The 11,245-nt window shown below is 37.6% G+C and overlaps 1 long non-coding RNA gene across 1 annotated transcript; it reads left to right on the top strand.

Moving 5' to 3' along the window:
- The first annotated feature begins 5,520 nt into the window (after positions 1 to 5,520).
- LOC141338437 (uncharacterized) lies at positions 5,521 to 10,778 on the top strand. The gene is made up of 3 exons (XR_012355853.1): positions 5,521 to 5,648; positions 6,805 to 6,886; positions 10,607 to 10,778. It is a non-coding gene; the product is annotated as an uncharacterized lncRNA (long non-coding RNA).
- The last annotated feature ends 467 nt before the right edge of the window (positions 10,779 to 11,245 follow it).

The raw sequence follows: 11,245 nt of genomic DNA, 5'->3' as shown, positions 1-11,245 counted from the left end.
AGTATTAGCTCATACTAACAAAACACAGTAACACACACTGGTAGGATACTAAGATATGTAATCGCGATTAGTATATCACTTCTTCAGTAAACTGTATCTTAATATAACTAGCGTTACAGTCTATAGAACTTTATATAATAGTAAAGGATACTTACCTTTTGCAGTTTGCATGATCTTTAGCTGCTGGAAAAAGTCCATATTCGCATTTGTTTGTTCTCAATCTTCATTCCACAACCAAAACTCGCTCAAAATATGAATTAAGCAGTCAGACGTAAAATAATCCACGTGAAAGCCGTTGCTTGAGGAGAAGCAGACTGTCACTGTACAAGAAGCCGAATCAGCCGATCAGCAGCATATTCAAATTTGACCGGGAAACGGCTCCCTACTAGTCATTGGCCAGAATAATTAACGGCAGCGATAATCAAACGCTCATTGGCTGTCGCCGCCGGTACCGTCATAGATTGCGACTTGCAGTGTTTCCACCGGTAATGCGTGTTTTAAAAAGGAAAAACGCGTCAACTGAGCGATAGTGATTAGTGAATTCGGGATACTAGTGTTTTGAGCGTTTAACAACTTAAATGATGCCCTGCTCCTCACACTACATTATTATCCTACTGTATATTCCACCAGAGAGGACTGCGACTGCAAACGTATTGTCATTTGGACTACTGTGGTATTGCTTTTTGACTTGACTTCTGCAAATAAATTATACACTCGCTCTTTATTGGTTAATTTGTTCTTTATAAAAATAAACAATTTTTAATGCAATAGATTTTTAGTGCATGGTTACAGGATTTGTGGATTTTAAGACTGATTTTCTATTTTATATATATTCTACTTCTGTTTTATTTAAAATTACAGAGTTTTAATGCAAAATACACCTTAAATATAAAACTAATAAGATTTACTTTCAAATTACAAAAAGAACATTAAATTGTTAGTATGGACATAAACCTTAATGAGCAACATTATTTAATTACAGATTGTTTTTGTAATTTTACATCAATATGTAAGTAGAAAACAGAAAAAATACTGTAAAAAATACAATAATTTTTTGTACAAAAAAAATGAGAATTCCTGTAATTTGTCATTAATGGAGTAATACTTAAAATAACAATTAAGTTGTTAATTTACAGATATTGTTTGTAATTTTACAAAGTTTTTAACATAATTTAAAATAACACAAAAAATACTGTAAAAATAATACAGTATTTTTTCTGTATAAAAAAGAAAAAATACTGTCATTTGTCTTTAATGAAAAAGGACCTAAAATAACAGTCAAGTTGTAAGTTTACAGATATTGTTAGTAATCTTACTAAGTTTTGAATGTAACTTGAAATTACAGAAAACTACTGTAAAAAAGTTACAGTTATTTTCTGCAAAATTAGTTTTTTTTTTAACAGTGTAGATCTTCATGATTAGCTCCCTCACTTCTATCTGTCCCGGTTCGAGTCGTTCGTTCATTACGTGACAACCCCATAAGCTTAACCTATGCTGCCTGAGCCGGAAACAGAATTGATTAGTTCATCTCTCGAGTCTTCGTGTTTGAGTCCTTCGTTCATAGTTGCGCAATTGCGCATGCGCGACTGAACGAATCACTCCTCGAGACGGCTCGTTCTTCTCGAGTCACATTAAAATTTGTTCAAAATGAACGAATCGTTCAAGAACGACCCATCACTACTGAATCTGCGGCTGAGATTGTTCACTTGTTCAGTGTAAAGGCGCGGTCACACTTCACTTTTCGTTCCATTGACTTCCATTCACACGCATGCGAATGCGTTAGACCGGAAACACAAGCCCGTGCGAAACATTTCGAATTTCGCTGCGTTTGAAAGTTCAAGCTGGGTGAACTCTAACCTGCGAAATCATATCACATGACTCAGTGTGACCAACAGGAGATCGATATGTCACAGCTTGACCTCTAGCTGAATGAAAATAACCTTAAATTTAAACATTTAAAACTCCAGTACTGCGGTAAAGTGTAGTAGATTGCATGTTTTTACATTTGAAATGTACAATTAGTTGTCATGTGCTGAATTTAACTTTTTAAAAAGACTGCATAGCATGACGTCATATCACGACCGTTGCAGCAGGATCCGAGGGAATTTCGCATGATCAAAGTCTAGTGTGACCGCGGCTTAAGTGTTTTCTGTTTGGTGAATGGCATGTGGTGCGCAATGTAGGCGATAGAGAACGATTCAGACTGGTTCTGTCACGCGAACTGCGGCAGCGCGCAGTCTACTCCGGTCTTGGCTCCAGTCCAGAGACGCGATCGCACGGAGCAGATCATATGTGATATCGGCATGTATTAAACTACACAGCCTCAGCATGATTATGATCACTATTTTGTTTTAGAAAAAGTTTCATATTGAATCTGAGGAGTAATTTATTGGACTGTGGCTGTCATAAGCTTACAAATGCGGCTATAAATGGAACGCTATCAGGGGCGTGTTTACGTTAGGGGGGGCCCTAAGCAAACCTCCTGGAGGGGGCCAGCGATCAGGTTCCGGGAGAAATTGTGATCGTGATCTGAGGGGGAATCCCCTTCAGGAGATCGCGTTCCCATCTGAAAAAATTACCATCGTGGGAGAAATCGGTCGCGTGGGGACTTGGGGAAAAGTCGCGAGGCCCCCTGGCTCGCGGGGCCCCACGCAATTGCGTGCTTTGTGTGGTGGGTAAACATGCAACTGAACGCTATTAGCTATTCAAAATAAGTGGGCGGGGCTAGGCGATATGTTTTTGTTAAAAGTACGTCACCACATAGAATAACGCTGCGTGTTTCAAGGGACTTCAGTGGATTTTTAATGAATGTTCTCATAATATTGAGAGAAAACATTTTTAGCAGAACACTCTTAGAATGTTCCTGTTATATTATTAATATAGGCCAAATTATAAAATATATTTAATATATTTAACAATTAAACATCATTATACACAATTATTAATTGTGCTCTTTATAAACAACAGTCTTGCTTGTGATTTTGATCAATTATTCTATAATACAAAAAAATAAGATTTTTTTTTCATTTATTTAAAATTCAGGTGACATTTTATCACAATATCCATTTTTTTTTTTAAATGGCACAACAGTAACAAATGAAACCAAGACTTTTATTTATGTTATGTTATGTGCATGTTTAAACTGCAGTTATTTTTTTTTATGCAGTTAAAAAAGTTTAATTAATAACTTATTGAATAAGGAAACATCAAATTCTGCAAAACTGTTCATTAAGCTTTCTATTAAATTTCACATTCGAAAACACATGAAATCTGAAAACAACATAAGATGTATTTCTTATGTTCAAATACATTTAAAAAAATCTTTTTAATGCTAGACTATCCAATATACACATGCGCAGTCATGAGCACGAGCTTTCAAACACTGCCTGTTTCTATAGGAACCGGAGCTTCTAACGGCCGCTGCAGTGACGTGATGAGTTTCCTAATTAACGACTGGCTCATTCATTTAGAAGGCGGGACTAATTCGTCTTTACGGACACGCGTGATGATGAGCATGAAACAAGTCTTTAGCTGGTCGCCATTTTGTGAGGGTCATTCATTCGCGGTTCAATGACTTCAATCAGTTATGGGGTGATTCTTGAATGATGTCTGTGTCTGTGCAACATAGTCGATTTATTGTGTGTATTTAAATTGTGATGAAAGTCAGCATTTGATCGTCGTCATTCACGGACGCACAAAACAACTTTGAACACACACATCACAAGAAACGGTAAGTGCCAGTGATTTATTTTCGTATTTAATGTTAAGTGTTAGCTTTGTTTAATTACCATTATTTAAAATAGCATATTTAGTCACCATATAATGTATATCTGACCAATTTTTTTAGTATTATAGTATTACTATAGTATTGACAATAAATTGGTGTAATACTGAGGGATTGTTTTGAGGTAAAACAATATATTTTAATTAATTTTAAGACATTTTTATTCTTGCAAATTATAATTTTGTATGTTCCAATTGATTTCTAATGTTCCCGACCAGTAGTGTCGTCCTAACATTAAACTGGTTGTGGACACTGCTTTCCTGAGGGTCCTTTGAGTTTGGTCGGTTACCGGTAAGTTCAGTTCATTTTGAAAATATATGCATGCCTTAATATAATTAGGAGCAGGACTTGCATGATGCTAAAAATAGGCATAATTATTCAATCTAATAATTTTTAATAAAGGTCTTAGTGAACGACACAGGCCTTAAAACGTGCAACCAAAATGTTATCTCTTTTGTGGTTCAGTTATTCCATTTTAATTTCAAATACACTCAAAATTGTATTAAAAGGCTCATTAATAGTGTAATCATGTAAATTAAGTCAGGTTTGTCTTACCTAAACAGTTGTTGAAAACCAAAGTTTGTCAGTTATCTGTGCTTTAGGTTTTAGTGACAGCAGCATAATAATCCTGCTTCTGTCTAAATGTTAGTTTCCTTGCAGTCACCAATTCTATTACTTGAAACTCATCTTTGATGATTAAAATTACATATGTAAACGTTTTTTCCATTTAAATGTATTTCTTTTGTGTGTCTAAATTTTGTTAATTGTTATGGTTATGTCAATCACTGTAATTTTGAGAGCGAATCTATGAATGCATTTATTCAAATTCTTATAGCCTAGACAGTGAGAACACTTCCTTTATAATCACTAAAGCTGTCGCTCATCTGTTATTGTACAACAATCTTGTGTTATAACTGCTATACATTATAAAGTGGTGGCCAACATTACTAGAATAGTTGTAACCAGATGAAACCAAATGATGGTTTTAAATCAGTTATTTCTATCTGTGTCCGCTTGAAATATCAGTTTACATTTCCAAACATTCATTTTGCCATTAATTGTAAAAGTCCAATGAGATTTTTGTTTGCTCCACAGACACAGATCTGATCTCATCATCATCCAGTTTGTCTGGAATGACATGAAGAAACAGAACGAACGGAGACAGATTAAATCCAGAAGATCTGCGGCAAAGTCTTTAAGATGCTTCAAGAGACCTATCTGCAAAGGTACAGTACTGTTAAAAGTTTTAGACACTTGTGTGAAAATGTAGTAAAATGAGGATGCTGTCAAAAATAATGTCATAAATAGATCTTCTTTATCAATGAACTTCTATTAACTAAATTTAATCAACATTTGGTGTGACTATCCTTTGATTTTAAAGCAGCTTTTGCCCTAGGTGCACTTGTCTAGTTTTACAGGTAGCTTTGCAGGTAGGATTCTTCAGAATCCAGTTCTGGATTTAGTCTGTCTCAGTTTGTTTTGTTTCTTTTTGTCAGTCAGACAGACCCAATGATGATGAGATCAGATCTTTGTGTGGAGCACTGACTTTTGTCAGACTCACTGGACTATTACAATTACTAATGTAAACCGATATTTCCAACGGACACACTACAGCAAAAAATAGAAATTACTGACTTAAAACCAAATTAAAATCAATTATCTGCTGAAAATACTTGTGTTCTAATAATTTGGCCACCACTGTATATACATTATATTACATTTTTGTAGATTTATCACCTAAGCCTCCTTGGAGGCAAAGCACCTGAGATGCCATCCGGATGGTGTTGCGAACAGTTGGAACAGTGTCAGTACCGCATTAAAGGAAGGAACGGGGGAAGAGCTGGACATTGCGGCGTGATCATTCGTAAGTATTACATTTCTAACTGACAGAATTAACACAAAGACATTACTCAGACCAAGCATCACCTCTTGTTTTAAGAAATATTTCGGTATTTCAACGAAGCCCGTATTTATAACAAATTATAATGTTATTCTTAAGGCATTATAATGAATGCATAATGCACTTTAAAAAACCTTATAATGTTATATCATCTCATGAGTATTCATAAGATTATAATTTTTACTCATTTGTGGTTATAGCTTTTAAGAGTATGATTACCTGCTCATAGTTATAATGTATTATAAGTCTCATATCTTGCCATGTTACTCATTTCACTTTACTTAAAGCATACAAAGACCACTTATAAGTAATTATAATAATATTTCCCAAAAAACCCTAAGATCAGGCATCAGATCAGATGAATGTGTGATGACACATTTGTATTATCAGTTTGATTATTTTGATGGTACCTTTTAGACAGCTTTTGATAAGTAACTCTGCAACTCCATGTCCGCTAGCAGCAATCATTATTAGTAGTATACTAAATATATGCTAACACTGTATTTTAATGTTTCTCCAAAAGGTAAACTATTATTTTATAAGTAACTTTGCAAGTACGTGAACCTTCTACCTATAGCCCAACCTTAGCCTAAGTCTACTAATACTCTAATTGTTAGTTGACATGCAGTTGGAAAGTTTCAGCTTATAGTTAATAAGACTAAGGGGACCATCAAAATAAAATGTAATATAATGTAAAAAAATAAATGTAATATGATATAGTCCATTATAAATTAAGTAGATTTAATATGATGTCCATTGTGTGTTATAAATAATCATAATCGTAAAAGTTATAACCTCAAATACTCAAATATTATAATGTATTACAAATGTTTTTGATTATTCATGAGATGATATAACATATTATAAGGTGTTTTTTTTTTTTTCAATGCGTTATGCATTCATTATAAATGCCTTATAAATACCCTTATAATGTATTATAAATAGGGGCTTCATAGAAAGGGGGTCATGAAATAGATATTTTTCTTTGAGGTCCACATAATTTTTCCCACAAATTTGTGAAGTTTTTACTAAACCACGACTTCATTAAGAAATGTCACTTTTAAAAGAAAATACTTGTTACTTACATGTTTCTTAAATTATGCCAAACGTCCTTTTTTAGAGGCTTGCCAAAAGTGCCAGTTAAGGTGTTAGAAGAGTTCATTGCAGACACCTTGAAGTATGCTCCCCATCGTGAGTCAAGGGTGAGTCACACCCCAGAATCATGACACAACTAATAATATAAATGGTTCAACACAAAATGTTTTGTTTAAATAACACATTATCATTAAGGTCTTATTAGGTATACTTGATACTTTCAGGCATTGTTTCATTTTAACGGACAGTTGTACAATCTATGTCTGTACGTGTGAGCACCGACTCACTGCATTTGCCAATACATTTTTGTGCATGTGAAAGATAATGTTTTACAATAATACTGGAACATGAGTGAACTATAAAGCCTTGCCTACATAATAAATAATAGTTTAGCAAACTTGTCACAGTTCTGTCTGTCTTGTCATTGGTTTTTCCCATTTGTCTTCCCCCCGTTGATCTGTCATTTGGTTTAGCCTTCGTCACCGTCATCTGTTACACCTGTGTTTTATTATCAGTCATCAATGTCACCTGTGTTTCTTGATTAGTTTGTCTTTAAGAGTCAGTTTTTGAGTTCAGTGTATTGTCGGTCCTTAACGTTTGATGTGTGTGAAAGCTCTTCGTGTTCCTGCCTTGTTCCTCTTGGAGAATTATATTAAATATATTGTATTTGTGAATATCGTCTATCGTCTCGTCTAGTCCTGCATACACCCATGACAGAAGGACCGACCTAAACAGTTCCCCAGCGTGTTTCCCCTGCTTTATTTTTCGTTTTTCTCAGTGTTTATTTTTTGGTTTTTATCATGGACCCTGCTGTGAGCATCATTCTCCTGGAGCAGGGGGATCGCTCTCTCGAGGACTACACCAGAGACTTCGTCCACCTCGTGCCTTACACGCACTACCCGGACTACTGCCTCTGTACCTTCTTCCGTAAGGGACTGAACAACACCATCAAGAGGCAGTTGTCCGGGGAAGGTCCTCGAGAGAGCATCGCTGATTTCATCGTGTGGGTGCTGGTGTCCAGCAGATCTTCGTCGAACGCGGAGGACGACACCAGCCCCACACCTGACCCAGAACCCAGCCCAACATCACCCCGACAAGCGGAGTTGCAGCCCGAGCCCACCGACGATGGAGAGCCAGAGCCAAGAGCGACAGAGCCAGAGCCGGACACATCGGACCAGGTGCGAGAGCCGACTGCAACATCCGTGACGGTGGAGTATGACGTGGAGCTAGAGAGGGCTACAGAGAGCCCTGCCCACTGCACCACCGCTGAGGGTGAGCTTGGATCTATTTCTGGGGATTTAATAGACTTCTTCTCGGATCTTGCCCAAGATAACTCTGGTAACTTAATTGACTTTGATATGGAAATATCCGTCTGTCCTGTCTGCCCGGAATTCCCACCCACCCACCCTCTGTCATCTGATGCCATGTTTGTCTGGCCGCCGCTGTCCCCTGACAGCCCCTCAGCTCACCCTCAGCCCACCACCTGTGCAGTGGGCTCGCCGCGGGACTGCCAGCTTCCATCGGCGTCTCGGCTGGAGGATTCCTCAGCTCCGCCTCCAGCCTCCGAGTCCTGGACTCCGCCTCGGCCCTTCGACCCCGCGGTTCCACCACGGCTCTCGACGCCCTCCTCTACATCGTCACCCGTCGATCCACCAGCTCCACCGGGCTCCATCGTCTTTCCGGCTCCGCCCTGGTCAGTCGTCACCCCATCGGCTCCTCAGGACTCTGCTCCTCCGGCTGTGCCTCGTCGCGCCGTCCCACCGGCTCCTTGGGACTCCTCCTTCCTGCGGGCACAGCCTCCATCCTCTGTCGCTCTGGCTCCGCCGCGGATCTCCGGGACTCCGCCTCGGGCGCCAGAGCCTGTTCCACCTTGGCCCTCCGGATCCTCGGCGTCACCCCGGATCATCGGCTCTCCGTCTCCGCCTCGGGCTCCTCCTCCATCTGCTCCGCCTCTGTCGGTCGGCCCCATGGAGTCGGCGGTCCTCCCTCCACCATGGCTCCTCCCTCCGTCGGCTCCACCGTGGGCCGTCATCATGGCTGTGGTCTGGGTCCTGTGGATTTCCTCCTGCTCCAGGTCCCTCCTGTGTCTTCCCTGGCTCCTCCCTCCGTCGTCGCCCCCATGGACTGTCTTCTGTGTTACCTGGACTTTTGTTCTGGTCCTCCTCCGGGGGTTGCGTCCTCCGCCGGAGCCCCCTCCCTCATTGACTTTGGTTTCCTGGTTTTCCGCCACCTCTCGTTTTTTCGTTTTTTCCACGGCGCGAGGACGCGCCTTTCCGGAGGGGGGCGTAATGTCACAGTTCTGTCTGTCTTGTCATTGGTTTTTCCCATTTGTCTTCCCCCCGTTGATCTGTCATTTGGTTTAGCCTTCGTCACCGTCATCTGTTACACCTGTGTTTTATTATCAGTCATCAATGTCACCTGTGTTTCTTGATTAGTTTGTCTTTAAGAGTCAGTCTTTGAGTTCAGTGTATTGTCGGTCCTTAACGTTTGATGTGTGTGAAAGCTCTTCGTGTTCCTGCCTTGTTCCTCTTGGAGAATTATATTAAATATATTGTATTTGTGAATATCGTCTATCGTCTCGTCTAGTCCTGCATACACCCATGACAAAACTAGTGTTACATCGCAAATATTAAAACATATGTATTTGTGCTCAATGAGAGATGTATGTTTCAATTGTTTTAAGTAAATTCATTTTGGCTAGATAATTATTTGTCATTTATAATAAATGCCATTTATAATGTGTTTTCATTTGTAATTGTGTAAATAACTTTGTATTGTAGTTTTATAGCTACTTATATTATCTGTTATGTCTTGTTTCAGAATACTGGTACAATTTAAAGGATAACCTAACAACTTATGAATAACTTCCCCTTCCTTTTTTCCTCTTTTCTTTTTGACCCTGGAGATAAAAAAAAAAAAATTAATCCATGTAGCATTTATTTATTTTTATTTTTTTCATTTTCAAATGTTTTATCTCTGAATTTGCTACCCTGATTGAGGTCATGTGATAGTTTATCAGCCAATTACATGTTACAAGGCAACATTTGTTATTTGTTAACTTTATTAATAACTTCTAAAAGTTAATATTTTGAGTGTTTTTTCCTGTTTAAGATTGGTGTAAAATGGAAACTGCATTTGACTTAACTACCCTATTATGACTATATTTCAGTCGTGTGCATGTATACAAATCAAGATGAATAAATTGTTAGTTTAAGTTAGGGATGGGGAACGTTGATCCTGGAGGGCCACACTCCTGCAGAGTTTATCTCCAAACTTAGAGAGAAAAAAAACACACCTCACCTGACTGTAGCCCTAGTAATTCTGAAGACCTTGATTAGCTTTTTTAAGTGTGTTTGATTAGGATTGGAGCTAAACTCTGCAGGAGAGTGGCCCTCCAGCATTCCCCACCCCTGATTTAAGATGACTTAAATATAGTTTTTAAAAATGATGTGATGAAAATGTATTATTTGAATGCTTATTTTTTTATATATGTAATTTCATGATGCTTCAGAAGATGTTTTTCTTAATGCTGCTGTTTTAAAAAGTAGTGTATGCCAAGTCAAATGAGTATAAACTCAAATGAGTTTGGCATCTACAGCATTTACCTTATTTTCTGAGTTTTCATTTTGGGGTGTACTCTTTTACAATAGGAACCATCCTATTGTATAACGTTTTTTGTAAACTGGTTTTGACTTTTGAGTGATTTAATTTTTGTAGAACTTGCAGCACAGATCCTAATAAATTGTTTTGCATAGCCACACTAATTACTTCATAAGCATTTTGTAATAACACAGTTTGTAACATCAGCCAATCTGTTTACTTTACAGATAGAGTGTGAAGAGACAGGCCATGGACCACAGTTCCTGCAGTACTAGTTTTTCAGAACCCACACACAATTCAGAAGTTCTCACTGATTAAATGTTAATATGATAGTTTACATTTACCTGTGAAGTTGTCCTTGTCATGAATATTAAACTAAATGTATTTTTTTTTTTACATGATCTGCAATTTCCACTGATCTGTTTAATCTGTTAATGAGTTATTTTGAAAGTGTGCATCTTTAATAATTTAAATACCTGAAATGCATGCAATGTGCTTGTATCTGGAGTGTTCTAATAATGATGTTGAAAGATGATGTTGCAACACTGCTAATCTTAAAATAACATTTTATTAAACTATACTTTGTGAAGTTCCAAATAATTGTTTTTAGAACTTTGTATTTTTAATAAAATGTAGGTTGAAGTAATGTAGGAATGTTATGCTAACTGGACATTTTAACTTTCCTGGAATGTTTCAAATAAATGTTCATAGAATGTTATATTTTTAATGAAATTTAGGTTGCAAGAACGTTGTAGGAATGTTATGCTAACCATAAAATAACGTTTTAGTAACATTAAGCAAAATGGACATTTTAACGTTCTTGGAATGTTCCAAATAAACGTTCATAGAATGTTATATTTTAATGA

This window comes from Garra rufa, chromosome 7 (genome assembly GCF_049309525.1).
Source record: "Garra rufa chromosome 7, GarRuf1.0, whole genome shotgun sequence".
NCBI classification, from domain to species: Eukaryota; Metazoa; Chordata; class Actinopteri; order Cypriniformes; family Cyprinidae; genus Garra; species Garra rufa.
This window is presented reverse-complemented; position numbering and strand designations above follow the sequence as displayed.